At 44.1% G+C, this 16,292-nt stretch overlaps 2 long non-coding RNA genes across 2 annotated transcripts; both read left to right on the top strand.

Annotated features, from left to right (window-relative positions):
* The first annotated feature begins 2,023 nt into the window (after positions 1 to 2,023).
* Positions 2,024 to 7,016, top strand: LOC121058965. Its single transcript, XR_005814403.1, has 3 exons — positions 2,024 to 2,194; positions 5,563 to 5,667; positions 6,782 to 7,016. It is a non-coding gene; the product is annotated as an uncharacterized LOC121058965 (long non-coding RNA).
* Positions 7,017 to 8,174: 1,158 nt separating this feature from the next.
* LOC121058931 lies at positions 8,175 to 14,732 on the top strand. The gene is made up of 3 exons (XR_005814394.1): positions 8,175 to 8,302; positions 13,621 to 13,757; positions 14,559 to 14,732. It is a non-coding gene; the product is annotated as an uncharacterized LOC121058931 (long non-coding RNA).
* Positions 14,733 to 16,292: the final 1,560 nt, after the last annotated feature.

The following is a 16,292-nucleotide window of genomic DNA, read 5'->3' as shown; positions in this document are numbered from 1 at the left end:
TGCTGAAGCTCCCTGTGTAGCTCACAGTCTTGGTGGAGGAACAAGACCGCTTCGCCTGTCGGGGCAGGATAGGGAACACCAAGCACCATCTGCTCTCCCTGCCCCCTTCCCAGCCTGCTGATGCCCCCAGATGCAAACATGGCAATTTAAAAACATGTAAAAATCATAAATGAGAAAGCAGCTGTGTACAGCTTCAGCAAAATGCTAAATTGCTGTATCACCGTGGACTCTAAATGACAATAAACCTTCCACCTCTCATAAATTAAGCAGACTTTCAAAAAAATGATATCTACTACTGCAACTTTTTATGGATGTTTGGTAACTTTAATCATTTTGCAAAATGCAATTCCTGGTCATAAATTCTCTCCCAAGTACAGATTTAGGGAGAGCTAAAGCACTGCAGTGAGTTGATAGGTAAGTTTTAATCTGACAGTGCCAAAAAGTCTATTAGATTTATCCCGAGGCAGCGGCTGCCCGGTAATTACAACGGGGCAGACTGAGCACAGGTTCTCAGTATCAGGAAGGTGACTTTTAGGGTGTGTCCCAGGTTCAGGAGATGAACTTGGAAATGCTCTGTACGTGATTATAAAGATTCCTGAACCCACTTACTTTGTAAAAGCTAGGAATTCAGTGAAAGGCAAGCCCACCTCAGGGGATGGCTGGGACCTTCTGGCACGTGGAACAAGCGTCTGGTAGGGCAAGAGAAGCAACACGCTCCTCCTTTCTTGCTTCTGTTTCTAATACAAACATGACTTTTGTCTATCCGTATGCCTGGGATTTGCCACCTTGCAGTAGTGTGCTGTGTTCTTTCATAGCGTTGGTCATTCAATGATCTGAAAACACCTTACAGATTGACATTGTCGGAGGCTGGTTTAGTTATTCCCCTTATATGGACGGGCTGTTTGGGACAGACAGTGCTTTGCCCCAGTAGTGTGGCAAACTTAGGAATGAAACCTAGATTTTCTCTCTCCTTTGTGCAAAGCTTGGAGCACTCCCACTGCAGGCATGGAGTGGGAACACGCTGATTGTACGTGCTGGGGCACAGAATGAGGTTAGGAAGGAAGCACAAAACCTGCTGTCTGGTATGCTGCTGCTTTGTTTAGTTGTTGATTAGCTGGGAATTAATTCAGAACAACTAAAATCAGTGGAAATATGCGAGTGGGAATGAAGAGGGGAGAAGACTTGTGTCTGTTCCTGGATGGGAGCTGATGTCCCCAGTCGGGTTTTGCGGAGCGGTGCCAAGTTGTCGCGATGACCCCAGGTACACAGCAGTGGAGGCATCTGTTCTGCAGTAAGCTCTTCCTTCTGCCTGCTCTGTGTGAGCTCTTCTGCTGCTTTACTCGCAGGATAAGGGGCAAAAATGACCCAGTTCCTAGGATGCTTTGAATGCTTCTTGGAAGTGTTGCTCGTTTGCAACTTAACTGCAAAAACAATGCTTTGTGTGCTGTGTGGGGGGTCAAAGCACTTGGGTCTTACCATGGAATAAACTGGGAGGGGAAAGGAAACCCAGGTCTCCCTGAATCTGTATTCCTGGTACGAGCTGTTCTGGAAAGGTCAGCTCGAGCCCTTCAGTGTGAATGCATCCAATAGCTGAACGAATTCCAATCACATTTTAGCTCCTCTTGGACACTGGCACCATTTGCATGAAGAGCAGGTATTTAATTTCATACTAAAGCAAGTAGGATGTACTTTAAAGAGGTGAGTGAAGTCCCTCCTGAAGTGAAGCGAGAACTGCAAACTTTTTAATTTGGCCGTAAGTCTCATCTGCAGGATGAGGGCACGAGCACACAGCTGCCAGATGTCAAGGGCCCGAGTGGTGGTGCTGAATGGCACCAGACCACTCCTGCCAAATCAATTAAAGATGGCATTTGTGATTAATTTCCTTGTTGGAAACCTGATTGCATCTATTGCTGCTCACCCTCTCTGCAAGTGTACTATAAAGAATTCTTTTTTTTTCAGTATGCGAAATGATTTCAGCAACCGAATTTGTTTTTTTGTTTTTTTGTTTTGTTTTTTCAGAAGCCAGCTGTTGGGTGGTATCACGGGGTGGCCTTGCTGACCGTGCCTCCTTTCCCTCCCTACTCAGTCTGTCCTGTGTACTCTAGGCAATAAGCTTCACATAAACCGAGCAGCAGCAGCCTGTCCGTTGAACAAGAAAAGCTCAAGTAGTCGATATTAGGGATGAGAAATGCAGGTGAACCTCCGATGCTGTTGGAACAGGGACTTTTCCCGTTTATACAACTGTACTTTCTGTATTTCAGATTTTTTTAATTTAACTGTTACCTCATTCTGTGTTGTTGTTTTTTTTTTTTTTCAAAGTACTTAGGAGCATTTTCTTATTCCGCTGTAGTGGGGGGTTAATAGCACCGCTGAATCCAGCCCGCTGTCGGCATTGCAAACTCGCCTGGGGAGAGAAGGCTCGTCGCAAGACTGCGTGCAGAGGGAGGGCTGTAGAGCTTTTTCCAACATCACTTCTATATTTAGACAAAGGCCTTTTTGCTTAGTTTTATCACTGTGTGGGTACGGATCATGTTAATATCAAGTTACATGTGCATATGGATAGGAGAGCATGCACTCAAAGCTGGCTTTCTGTTCAGCTCCAGAGGCAAAGCCACAATATCTGAGCACTTACAGAAAAGGAAACCAGAGCTCCTAAACTCACCTGGGGGAGACGGTGTTTGCAGTTATATACAGTATCATTTGGCTCAGGAGCAATTCTACCTTCAAGTGACAATTTGAGGTGACATTTCAGATACTGTGGAAGAAAAATCGCTTTCCTGGATAAAAAAAAAAAGAAAGAATGCTTTATAAAAAAAAGGTATAAATGCATGGTATCAGCATTAGTCAAATGAAATTAATGCTTCCAATATTTTTTAAAGCTTACTCATATGCATCAACCATTTATGAAACTGTAGCTCATCAAGTAGGAATATTGTAGTTATATATTAGCAAACTGTCTGGAGGCCTTTCTGATACCTTATTACTCTATGCACTAGGGTAGCATTTTTAGGGTAAAGTTAACCTCGGTGAAATATATCATGGTTCACTAATGTATCCTCAACTGCCTGATAAAAGGCCTTGCCCCCAACAACATATGAATATTTAAATTATTGTTAATTATTTATAGTATATTTTTATTAACACTGACTTGCAGCGTGGCCAAATAGCAGATCAAGCTCATTATGTTCCAAGGTTGAACATGCAAAAACATGCATCTCCCAAAATCTTACTGCTGCTGAGTGGAAGATAATGCTGACACTTCCGTGGTTTCACTGTTTGCTTTCTGTGAGAGTGAATCTGGAAGAAGCTCACTGGCATCAGGCACTTGTTGACTTGATCGTTTTGGAGAGAGATTCTGATATTTGGGTGCGTTTTAAACTAAAAATTACCATTTCTAATAGAAGCATGCAGAAAACTCTCTCCCCCATTTCATGGCACTTAGAACATCAGCTCCTCTTTCTGTAGTTTGTGCGGGCAGGCAGAGTTGTTGAAGTACAGCATCTCAGCACCTGGTTGGGGACAATTAGAACAAAAGTGCAAAACTGTATGTCTGTTTCTTGCCATTAAAGCCCCAAGCGATGCATCTTACAACCCTCTCATCTGAATGACTAGTCCACAGCCTCAAGTTTTTCATTAAATTTAACCTAGGTTATCCTCGTTTCATTTTATCTCTTCATTCATGGTGTGAAAATTCATTTCTCCTCCTTGATAATCAGATATGTCCTTTATTTACCACTTATTTGTGAGCTCTTTAACCACTTCCCGGCTAAGCTAAGAGTGCCGTTCTGCATTTCCCATCATTTTTCTGCAGTTGTCCTTTCAGCTCGTTGTTTTTCTGCTGATCCTCTGTGTTCCCCTGTCGGTTCTGCAGTGAGAATTGGCAACTTGGTCTACAGAAATACCTGGACAGACAGGTGTATTACTAAGGCAACACATTACACACAAACTAATGCAGCATTCCATATGAGCTAACAAGAAATCCCTGTAAGGTCGGATTTAAGTCCCTCTGGTCTGTAACATAAGGTGATGCCTCTGCATATGTTGACAAGATTTCATTAGCCTTTTCTGTAGCCGATCTCCTTGCAAAACCATATCTAATCTTCGGTTTGCTGTCTCGGCTAGATCTCTTTCAGCGCTGCAGCTTCTTTGGATCTCCTCTCTCTCACTGAGTGGCTGCATTGTGGATTATTTTCCCTGGAGGTATTAGTGTATATTTTTCCATATATGAAGATAATAAATGGAAGAAGCGGAGATGAAAAGAAAAACAATTACTTGAGAGCAGAAATAGAAAGAGATACAAAGAAAAGACTGACAGGGAGATAAGCAAAGAAAAATCAAGGAAGAAGAATATGGAAAAATGAAAAAGGAGTTAAATAATCAGAATAAATTAATTAATCAAAGTGCAGATCATGTGGACTAGAATAGCAAAGCAGCAATACAGCGAGCTAAAAGGAGACAGGGATAAGGATAATGAAGGATAAGTTGAAATGTAATATATATTTTCAAAATAATGCATTTGAAAGCTCTGTTTGACTCGTTAGACCTGACTTCTAGCAAGGCACTCAGACTCTGGGGATTCTAAAGCTTGTGACAAGGGGTTATGAGAAACATCACATTTTTCCCTTAACAAAAGCCGTGATTCTTATTACGATCATGTTTTTGTTTGCGATTCAGACCTCCCAGATTTGTACGGCAGTGACTCAAGAATTTCATCCTCGTATCACAGATATGAAAATGTGGTCTGGGAAGGTTAAGTGGACTGGCAGAGGTTAGAGAGGAGTCATTACCAGGAAACACGGATTTCTAGTCTTAGGGTCAATCATCTAACCCCTAAGTTCCTGCAGTGCTGCAGTTAGAGAACAGGAATTCTCGTCGATTCTCACGCTTTCTCCCCATAGTGTTGACGCTCTTTTATCATAGGGGTTAATTATGGTTTGCTGACCTCTCCCTCTACCATCTTGCTCCTGATACATGACCATACAACATCCATATCACCCAAACAAAGTCCCTGCCTAAATTGAAGACAGTTGCCAGAAGAAGTGTTCGGTTCGTTTTTCTCCTGGGGTGACTCTGAGAGCACTTAGCAGGCAAAGCAGCCTGCTTTCTGCAGCGGTGGGGTGTCACAGACCCCAGTTTGGGAACCAGCAGCCTCAGTGCTGTGGGCAAGGAGCCTGGAGCAAGCCCCGGTGGGCTGCTGGAAGGGGCTGAGTGGGGGGGGAACGACACCATCAGCAAATGGAGCTGGCCGGGGGGAGCGCAGCGCGGGCTTGGTTCAGTAACCAAGTTGCCTCCATTCAAAGAGCTAATGTACGAGATATTACTGCTCAAGGCATTCTCACTATTGCCAAGGGCTTAATATGATTTGCATAGTGCATATGGGTATTCCTGGGGGAGAATGACAGAGATCATTAAATGAAAACAAATAATAAACAAGCTACTTACGGCCCCCACAGGTACATAAATATGACTGTACGTGGGGCACAGAGGCGAAGATAAATGGCTCGGTGTGCGGAGGGTGAGGAATCCGCAGAGCAGACTTCATTTTCCCCTTTCTGTCCGCAGACAATGCGTTCGCTTGCTGCTAAGGAGGGTCAAGTGACTGTCACGGGCTCTGCACCGAGGAGATGTAACCTGTGTCGCAGCTGCCAGCCATGCTGGCTTGAAAAGGTCAGCTCCCCAGACACAGGTGGTAATGTCACAAGTTAAGTGCACGAGGGCCTCTAAAGTGCCTGGGAGGCAGCAGGCGAGTGCGCGCAGCCACCGTCGAGCCCCACTGAAGCGTCCAGTTGTCACGAGGCCAGCCGAGGAGGCGCCTGAGAACAAGCGGGCTTGCGTCTGCAGCGGGGCTGCGCATGCCTTCCTCCCTACAAGATGCCCGGGATCCCAGGGAGTAACCTTGTGCTGCACGGGAAGATCAAGGACACCGGGAGGCTTCGTGGGTGTCGATGCTGTGGCTCTGTTACTCCGCATTATGGGCTGCTGTGGTTCAAATCAGACTAAAGCTTAGGAAATTCTTTTTAAGCGTGACCTTTCCCGTGACTCAGATCACAAAGATTTTCTGTCACTTTGGTCTGGGCTAGATTTGAAATTATGCCTTAGAAGTGAAAGACACAGTGAATGAATCAAGAAGATTAAGCTGAATTATTGGCTCCAGCCTTGTAGTTACTCTGTTTGCTACAGGAGATCACAAATAAATGGAAGAGGTTGGTTTGTCATAGCCCACAAAACAGTTCAACATTCCTTTAATTACAAATATCACTGAACAGCACCTGATTTCTGGCTGGGTTAGCAGTGGGAGGTCATCTCACACCTCACAGGCATCCAAGCCAGCACCAAATCATCTTCGTATCGGAACGATGCAAGTTCTCTGTTAGCTTTACTGTTCAGTTACATAGATATCTATAAATGATGTTCAGAGAGAACATTTTTGTTGTTCTCCAAAGAGAAAGAATAATGTTTATTCTTGGTGTCTCACAAGAAGGGCTCATAAATTGGTTAGGAAACAGAAATCTGCAATATCAGAGAAACTTTAAAAAGTATTAAGCTTACTGATTACAAAACGTAATTGCGAGGCTGCATGGAAATGGAGATGAGGCTGCAGCTTTTCGGTGCACGGCGTTGTGACATGGAACCTCCTGGGGATCTCTTTCCATCATCTCAGGCTCTTTCCCGAGTAAACGTGGACGAGCCATTCATGTGAGAGTTTAAGCAGTAGCTTCGCACCGTCTTCCACTGCCTTTACTGAGTATCATTTTCTTCTTTTTTTTTTTTTTTTTAATAGATGAACCCGTAACAAAGATCGCAGCGCAAGAAGAGTACGTGACACACAGCCCGTGGTGCGGGATGCCGAGAGCAGCGCAGCCCCTGCCGCCGCCGCCGCTCAGCACCTGCGGTGCTGCAGCTGGAATTGGGGTGTCCGCGGCGCTGACAGTTTGTCAGAACTGCAGCCCCTGGGGACTTCCCAGATGTCATGGCAGGATCAGACTTGAGAGCCGTTTCTGAAGATACTCAAACAATAACAGCTAAAGCTGTCAGTAACTTCGCTAGCTGCGGGTTTGGATTTTTTCCTTTATGCTTCTACTTTCAGCCTGCAGAGCAGACTTCTGTGGGTTGTAAGGGAGTTATTGCTGTGGACAGATTCTGAAAGTTACTCCCCCTTCTTTCTGACTCTGGTTCCTCATTTGAAAGTTCGGTTTGGGAACACACGTACATACCCACAGAGCATCACCTGCAAGCTGGGTGGTGCCTGTATGTAGAGCATCGGAATTGCAGAGCTAAACCTGCCCGAAAACTCATTTAAAAATAGGTGAGAATTTTGTTCAGAGAGGGAAGATCTGATCATACAGAGCTAATTTAATCTACACATCTAATATTTGAGCTGTACTTCCCCAGTTCCAGTGCCTACACCAAGGGAGCTGGACCTGTCTGTGACCACCTCCAAATGCTCTGGAGCAGCAGCAGTGTTCTTGGCTCTTGCTAGAAGCCACAGTTGCTTAGAACCACAGCAAACTGTTTTGGTGTCACGTAGGTGGTGCTTAGGTCTCAGATCCCCACACTTCTGTAGGGCCAAAGATCACGGTACCTACAGGTAGCCTGATTTCTCTGTGTGTAGTTTGGTTTGGGTTCTAAACTACTGGAAAAACTGCCTAAAATGGATATTTAAGTATCTGAAAAAAGTGTCAGGATGTTTAGACAAAAGAAAATGTTTTGAGCATGTTGGGAAGCTGGGACCATCTTTTGGAAACCCCGAGGGTTGACTGATTGCCCTAGCACATCCGGCAGCTGTGGCTCAGCAACCGACTTGTGTCCAGGTTAGAGTACAGCAGTGGAAAAATTGGAGTTGTAAGAGGTCCCAGGTACTTTCAAAAAGGGACTGAAACAAGGTTGGAATCTGCTAAATGAGAGGTGGGAGACACAGCAGTGACCTGGCTGGGCTAGCTCCTCTCCATGACACAGGAGAACTTCCTGCCATGTTTTCACTTCTTCCACGTTCATGGTTTGTCCCAAAGGCTGGGCGGGTTGAGGCCGTTCCAACTGGAAGGCTGTGAATGAAAGTTCATTTGGGCAGAGAGCACCCCACCGGTGTGAACCAAGTGCAGCAGGCTGCTCTGTTTAATTGCCCCTGCAACTTTTTTTCCCGTCTTCTCATTTTTCCTAGGTTGGCATTTTTGTGGATGAATACCACTGGGAGTTAAGGGCTTGCTGTGACTCTCACTCTTACTTAGAGGAGTTTTGCCTGCAGCAGTCACATAGTTGAAAAATATGGATCCATGTGACTGCTAAGAGACCACTGAGAAGCCAAGTAAGTAGGACTCATGGCCATTTTGCAATTCCACCTCATTAGACATGTTTTGGGGCTTATGATTGTGCTGTGAGGATAAATAAGTATAAATATTATATTTGCCTCCAGGTTATCTTTAAAAATGTATTTCTCTCTCTCTGTCTCCCTCCCCCTCCCCCTTTCCTTTTTTTTTTTTTTCTTTTTTTTTTTTCCAATTTTCAGTGTACTTTGTCAGCTCCTGGGTAGGTGAGTTATCAGCTCCATGGTCTCACAGTATGGTGGCCCAGCAGAAGGTTTTGTGTTGCAGAGGGTTGCCTTGTGCTGCCAATTACTCAAGGTTCTGGACAGCAAAATGTATGGCAGTGTGATTAAGTCCGTGTGCAAGTCCAAATTTGCATAACCCCAAAACTACTGTTAGGAAAGCATTGCAAAAAATATTTGACTCGTCCTCGCGCTACATTTTCAAAATATAAAATAAAAGTGATGATCATTATTTTTTTTTATCAGTTGAACAACTTTGTGAATTACCTTTGAGATGCAAAGGAATAAGACAGTACGGAAAAGCTTGGCTAAATACATACCAAAAGTGGCATTGTCGCACAGCTCTTTCTTTAACACACAGAGTGCAAATTCTCTTTGTCTAACACACTGGCCCAGCTCCCCACCAGCTGCAGAGCTGTGTATCTGTGGTGGACTCAGTGGGATTATGCCAGTCCACGCCAGCTGAGGACCTGTCCTCTCATCTGCCTCACTTCAAAGTCCGTGTGTTTTCAAAAACGGGTGGACACATTCCTGTAGGAAAAATCCATGGAATGCCGTTGAGCAAAAAGACGCTGCCTCTGATTTAGGATGTTCTTGCACTGGTTGCAGGAGATGGGGAAGTATCTGGGCAAAACAGTGTTTCTGTGGTTTTTGTGGTCTTTCTCGAGTGGGTGCTATTACTCTCTTAGACATGTAGCGTATGCAGCTTTAGCTTGGCTTGCAGTGTTCCCTCTCACATACTTTCTGATTTTGCTATTGTGGCTACTGGCACTGGTACTGGGACAGACCGCTTTGGGACAGTTCTCCAGTCTGCTGCATTAGTTTTAGTCCTGGTATTTCACAGTTTCACAGATGTTAAGATGTCACCAAGACGCCACTAGCAGCTGTTCTTTACATACAAAGGGACTGCACTGATGGGTACGTGTGATAATGGTGGTGCAGAGCGTGGTCTGAGGAGCCAAGCAGAGTGAAATCCACATCCAGAGGTACCTGGCTTAGTATGACACAGGGCACAGCATCGTGCAGCTAAAATGTGCTGGCTGCCCCCCTTTTGCAGGAGCAGCACCAGCAGCACGGTGCCACTGCTCTGCAAGCACAGCAAGCACCGGGTGCTGGCCCAGCCTCGGAAGGATTTTGCGTGTGCTGGGAGATGTAGCAACATTCAGTTTTCGCTTCCCTAAAGGTGCTCCTGCTCTTTTCCTCCCCCCTTTTCTTACAAGCAAGTGCTTTGCCTGTATTCCAGTGAGAAGACTTCAGATGCAGTGTGTTTAATACAGGTTTGGTCTGGTGTAAACGTTACCCAGTCAGCTCCGGTGTTCCCTATTTCCATTTCTACACACATGGGAGCTTGGAAAAGTAATTTGACTGCCTTGCTTCAATGTAGCTTTAACTAAGACAGCATTTTACATGATGGCCTACCTTTCAGTGTACAGAACAAGTCTGTTGTGAGTGGTGCTGTAGGAATTCACAGGCCCTCAACGTAACAGATGCTGTCAGTGAATGGAAGAGCCTGAAATCTGTGAGTTGGTCTTTCGAGCCAGCTGCTACGTGATGCAACAGGAGCAGTTCCTTTAAAGGAGAAAGCAACACTAGGGTTTGTATAACTTACATGTTTATTTTGGCTCATTGATGTTTCCAGGAGGTGATGCCAGGAAATACTGCTGCCTTTTCGTATTCAAATTTTAATAGGATGTTTAGTGTTTGGGGCTTGGGTAGTTCCACAATGTGGGTCTGAATTACCACGAGGTGGCAGTGTGCAAGGTCCGGAGGATATGTTGGTTATACCACTTCACTGTATTATGTTGTCCAGGAGATAGAGCTGTTAAAAGACCACACACAAGTGCCGAAGGCCTTCTGTTTTTACAAAGGCTACCTTATACTCTTATATACTGATAGTTTGTGCCCCAAAATTGGATGCACTAAGTGTGACTACTGCCCACAAGGACTGTAATCCTTTACTGAAGGAGCCAGAAAGGGTTTTAGAAACAGCGACCATGCTGTTCTCCATTTCTTCCCGTACTAAATAAAGCTTTAAAGGTGAACAGAGCCGAGAAGAATCCCTTATTTTTTCATGAGCAGATGCTATCCAGAAGGCTTCACGTCTCTTTCTTTCACTGGCGTACAAAGCAGCTCTACAGAATGTCCACATAGGAGACGCTGGATGTAACCCCTGGCAAGATGCAAGTTACTCTCAGTAGCAGCAATCTTTAGCTGGCAGCCATGTACACATGAGGTTCGTGGTGGTCCTGTGGGAGCAGCGTAATGGTATGCTGTTTGTGCTCAGACTCGGCATTGCTCTTCTAATCACAGAAAGCTTCCTCACAATTTTAGCAATGATTTTGACTTGGTGAAGGACCCCCTAGGTAAATAAAATTGAGATGCAGCTTGTAGCATTTCCGTAGTGTGCTTTCACGTTTCGACTTTGGCTGCAGAATCCTTTATTTTCGGTTTGTTCCAGTTCCGAAGTCTAGTTTCAGGTTTGAAAACCTCCAAAAAAATTAGTGTCTTTTTTGGTCCTCTTAGTGAAATAGGTACCGTCAGGCTGTATGGCTAATGGAAGTGACAGTGTTTGGGGAGCTTTGTGGCATTGCACTCTAATACATTTGCATTTATCATCTCAGATTATTTCAGACGATTGTCTTCAGGAAGCCAGAGAACCTGCCCTAGGAGGTTCCTTGACTGAAGCCCGGCGTGCTGCCTGTAAATCCTGCAGGAGAAGCCATGTGGCTGTTTGTGTGTAGTGGCTCCTCACTTTGTGCTGTTGAAGAGGGACAGTCTCACTAAGCATCTGGGTCTTGCATTATTTGGGAACGGCTTTTTCATACCAAATACAATAGCAAAACTGAGCAAAATTCTTAGCTTTGTGTGTTTTTCTTCAGACCTATAGCTCTTGACGTAGATTTTTAAAGTTTCTTCCCCTGTCTTCAACGGCACCTCAGCACTTTTTCATTGCACCCTTCTCCTTATCTCCCAAATTCTCAAATTTGCCATCCAGCTCTCACCCTGCCAAGTTGAACAATCCTGCCATTAAAGTGCTCCAGAGCAGAAACAATGAGCACTGGGGATGCTGGCTGGGCTGGTGTTTTGGCCACAAGCCTTGGAAAAAGCAGTATAAGAGGAGCAAGTAGTGAAAGATACTGAAAGATTCAATGAGGTGTATTAAACTATCAACAGCTGATTCTCAGCCCTACCTATTCCTGGAGAAAAAAAATACATTCCCCAAAACTTGACATCTTCTCAGAGCTTCAGATAAAAGCGTGAACTTGTTTCTTTTAATTTCCTGAACAATCACAGAAGGAGAATTTTGCAAACAGTTAAGATTGCAAATTGCTTGTTTGCTCGAGATAAGATTTATTCACAATTGTGCCTGCTCTTTGGAAACGGAAGGAGTTTTTAAGACATATTTTGAACAAGGTAAGCATTTTTTCAGATTATTCCCAGCATAATATGCCAAGGGGAATATGGTGCATTTGTTATTTCCTTAAAAAAAATAAAGAAAATCAATGGACTGAAACATTCCCTCTAGACCTATAATATTTATTTCAATGTTCTGTCAATAAATATAACAAGGTTAGTTTTCTATCAGGTTAGCTGGAAGAATCATTTGAGGGAAGTTCTATTTGGTAAGCTCAATTGCAAAAAGCAATCAATAAGAAAAAATTCCCTTGTTGTTATTGAAAAGAAATATGGAGCTCTGAGGAGTTGTCCCAGGACAAGTATTTATGTCTCCTCCCCAGGATCCTTCTGCTGGCATCTGAAGGCCGGTTTGCTGCTGCCTTCTCTCCTGCTCCCAAATGCCAAAAGATGGGAAAGGAAAGCAGAGCAAAGCCTCGTGTTTGAAGGAGCACAGTATTCTGAGTACTACAGTCCCCTTCCTATTTAATAGGAAATTCCTGTTGTCTTTTTTGTGCGTTAACCAACCGATAATCCCCCCTGCATTTGGGAATCTCATGTAAAATCTTGACCATAGACTTCTCAGTTTCAGTGGGCCTCTGGAGGGTAGCTCTGTAAAAGTAACACAAAACTCATGACGCAGGCTCACCGTTTGCTTGTACTATTGGAGAAGAGAGCCAGACGAGCCTGTCCTGCTGGAATAATCTTGCCTTGGCATCACTGGCTCCTGTTGAACGTGCCAGAGGCAGCGTCGTCGCCGAGTTCTATGCTGCGGGCTCACCTCTGCCCTTCCTGGAGACGAGGCAGTGGGGAGGTATGGCAGCACGCTGCGCATCGCAAAGTGCCTCACGTCTTCTGCGCAGCTGCAATAGCCACCTGGCCCAGAAGTGATGAGGTCTGTCATCGCTTGGCATGCAAGGCTGCAGAAAGTAACCCAGAATGAAAACAAACACCAACCATTTAAAAATGAAATCGAGAAACAAAACTATGAGGCTTCTGTGCCCAGTCATGGAACTGGAACACACTCTAAACCGACATCCCATGTTTCTTATTAAGTACATTTTCAGCTCAGAATAGTTTTGGGGACAAAGAAAGACCCATTCAATGTGATTTCCCATATGAGGATAATCTCTTGATTATTATCTGTGATTTCTGTGTATTTTGCAGTATCCATTGTAAGTTATTGCTCTACCTATAACTGCAAGCTGCATGTTTCTAACCTGTCTGCGTTATATTTTACAATCCAGTTTTGATAGGAGCCTGCCTTTTGTGCAGTTTGGTATTACAGCCCTCTGAGGAATCTGAGAAAGGCACTTGGTTTCTAGCAGGTGGAAGCAGTGGCATTAAAGCCCCAGTAAAGTGTGGGGGGAAAAAACACCAAAAAAAGGGTAAAATGATGAAATATTTTGTGGACCAGGTTTGTGGACCAGGTTGAGACTAACCTACTCTATACAGTTGGTATGGCTAAAAGGAAACCATTTTTGGACAAAATGGTGATGCACCTTGAAACGAAAAGTGGGGAAAAAACCCAAACAAATGACTACCGCTGCATTTAGCATTTAATAAACTGCCGTCACAGTTCATAAGGCTCTTGATCAGATATCAGTCCAGTTGCACATAGGTCAGCCTTTTTTCTGGTCGTACCTGATTCTTGGTTTCTGCTGATTTCTTGGTTTCTGCTGCAGGACAGGAGTCACAGCCCACGCAGTCCGACTCGGGATGCTACCGCGTTCGAGCAGTTAGGAAGCAGCAGTGTTGCCGGCCCGCTAGTCCGCGCACGGCAGCGAGCAAAGCCAATTCAGTCGGTAGCTTCCTCGTGCACGTAAGTAGCGTGGATGAGCCTAATTGGCTTGAAGTTTTGCAAAAGCTTTGCAGTGCTTGCAGGTGCATCTGTTGTCGTTCCCGGTCCTTACCGGATCATTCGAGAGCCAGTTCCAGTCGATTCAGTTCTCTCAGGCTTGGCGTTTTAATCTTCCAAAGGAAATCTCTATAATTCTGTAAGGCAAACAAAGCAACAAAACTAAAAGTTGTGTTGCTACAGTCAAAATGTAGCATTTGAAAGTAATTTCTCTGCGGTGGCGTTGTGCAGCAGGCATGAGGGAGACACGAACAGAGTCCCCTTCCCTCATTTGGCTGGATCAACGCAGCGCATTGACAAGAGCCCACTCTTGTGGGAGCAGTTGGCCAAAATTGCTTCTATAATATATTCTGCAGCAGCAAGTAGGGAGATACTAGAGGCAGCCCAAAGGGATGGCCAGGGAACAATATAAAGGCTGAATGTAAAATAAATTTCTGTGACTATATGTAGTCACTGAAGTGGAGCTGAAAAAAAAAAGAGTAGAGCTAATAAAGAAAAAAGCTAATAAAGATAGAAACAGTACTTGATAATACAAGTTTTCCCTTCAGAATACAGTCAAAGGTTTTGGGGCGAATCCTGTTAATATAGCTACATTAACATTAATGGAGTGTCCCAAGGTTTTTTTTTTGTGTTTTTTTTTTTTTTTTCCAAAGACCTGTTGGGTGTAAAACATTGATTTTATTGTTTGAGGTGGCAGACACCTTGAGAACTCCACCAATTATGAGTAGCTTTTGTGATTATTATTATCAATATATTTTTTTCCAGATTTCTGCTGGTGCTGGGATGAAAGAGACCGGGATCCAAACCTTCACAGTCTTGGTCACTGCAGAACTTTGTGCCATCCGTGGACATGAAGCAGCGTTGGGCCAGGAGCAACACACACAGGGCAGTGACCACAGGCGGGTGAGTGGGCTGACACTTCCAAAGAAGCTTAAACCCCCGAGTTTCCTACGTGCTAAAACCACTTTTTCTCAGTGATTTAGTCTTCTCTGTCAGTAGAAGTCTTCCAGGTGCTGGAATCCAAAGTTACCATGTGAGCTGTCATACAGAAATGTCTGGTAAAAGCAAGCCACTATTTAGCCTTTTTTTTAGTTTGCCATTTAGAGCAGATAAAGATCTTTACGATATATACGTTGAAGCTAATGCTAGGCAAATTGCCTTTCCTGTTCTGATCTGATAGTTGAACTGTTTTTCCAAAAATGGTGATCACTCTCTTTAAAATTTCTTCTCCGTTAACCTAAGAATATGATTCAGAGTGACAGAGAAAAGAGAAACAATTTTCATAAGGTCGTGATCTTGTGGCCTGCAGAGAGCTGCGAGGTCACAGCCCACACAAACTGCCTTGCCTAGACAATTCAGGGAGACAGCACGAAGAAATCACAGGGAAAAATCCATCATTTAACTCTCCATTTCAGGTTAAACTTGGTGTTTGACAAAGACCACCAATGAAATAGCCTGATAGTGAATACTTTACATTGCTTTTCATGAATCCTGTACAAGCAGTTAAAATTTGGCTATTACATAATTAAGCCTTTTTTATCAATGATGCTTTATATTATTGAGGTATGTGCAGTTACGCATTCAGGACAGGGGTGCAAATAGAGCTTAAAGTTTAAAAAAAAAAGTAGAAACAAAACTCTTTTTAAATCTTGGATTGGCCTTTCATATGTTAGCATTTTCCAGCAAGGTAGGGATTGCAGTCATGGTATTTCTAGGTTGCTTGTGAGTCGATTCAGAGGATCCTCCTCTATGCCCCCAAGTGCGGCGTGAGCGACGAGGTGACATCAGCCTTGAATATTCTAGTGATATGTTAATTAAGTTGTAACTTTGGTTTAACTGAATACTTAAACTTGTAATTTTCTTAGAAGCCTGGTATTCCGACAACTGCAAATATATTGAGCAGAAAAGTGTTAACTCCGTATTTGCCAATACCATTAAAGATAATAAGAAACAAATCTATGCAGATGCCCTGTGCTACAGTGGATAAGTGATTTTCCACTATAACAAAAGATAAAAGCCTATTCATTGAAGTGCAGCTAGAAATTATTTCTAATTGGTATGAAAGAATCCTTAAATCTGTATACTGCTTTTAACATTTTGGGCTTAAATTGCAGTTAATAGTTCCCATAAAAAGAGGTAATAAGAGAAAAACTAAAATTCAGAATCCTTGAACTCAAAAGGCGGTCTAGATTTCCAGTCATAGCATCATCCCTCACGGTTTTTCTGTCGAAAAATAAAGCAACCAGGGAGTTGTTTATACGGACACAGGTGGCAAAATCTTTGCTGAATATCCTTTGCACTCCTCAGCAGGGTGCTCCCTGGCTGCGTGTGCACAGTGGGGGCCTTGCTTTCAGCATATCCAAGGGCATCCCTCCCCCTGTCCTCACTGCAGGACGCTCGCCGCTGTGTGCCAGAGGCGTTGGTCCTGCCACGTAATGGGATGAGGCTGCCAAGACCCCAGGCTCTGACCGTTTTGTTCCCCTTGCCTGTCTGCTCTGG

Source organism: Cygnus olor, chromosome 23 (assembly GCF_009769625.2).
Source record: "Cygnus olor isolate bCygOlo1 chromosome 23, bCygOlo1.pri.v2, whole genome shotgun sequence".
NCBI lineage: Eukaryota > Metazoa > Chordata > Aves > Anseriformes > Anatidae > Cygnus > Cygnus olor.
The sequence above is the reverse complement of the archived record's forward strand: the minus strand, read 5'-3'. Positions and strand labels throughout refer to the sequence as shown.